The sequence below is a fragment of the Sapajus apella genome, unplaced genomic scaffold (genome assembly GCF_009761245.1).
Source record: "Sapajus apella isolate SASKATOON/1434 unplaced genomic scaffold, GSC_monkey_1.0 scaffold144, whole genome shotgun sequence".
NCBI lineage: Eukaryota > Metazoa > Chordata > Mammalia > Primates > Cebidae > Sapajus > Sapajus apella.
The window spans coordinates 68,047-68,314 of record NW_022437084.1 but is presented as its reverse complement, the minus strand read 5'-3'; positions in this window follow the sequence as shown (position 1 = coordinate 68,314).

Genomic DNA, 268 nt, shown 5'->3' with positions numbered 1-268 from the left:
TCAAGCCTGTAATCCCAGCACTTTGGGAGGCCGAGGCGGGTGGATCATGAGGTCAAGAGATCGAGACCATCCTGGTCAACATGGTGAAACCCCGTCTCTACTAAAACTACAAAAAATTAGCTGGGCATGGTGGCGCGTGCCTGTAATCCCAGCTACTCAGGAGGCTGAAGCAGGAGAATTGCCTGAACCCAGGAGGTGGAGGTTGCGGTGAGCCGAGATTGCGCCACTGCACTCCAGCCTGGGTAACAAGAGCGAAACTCCGTCCCCC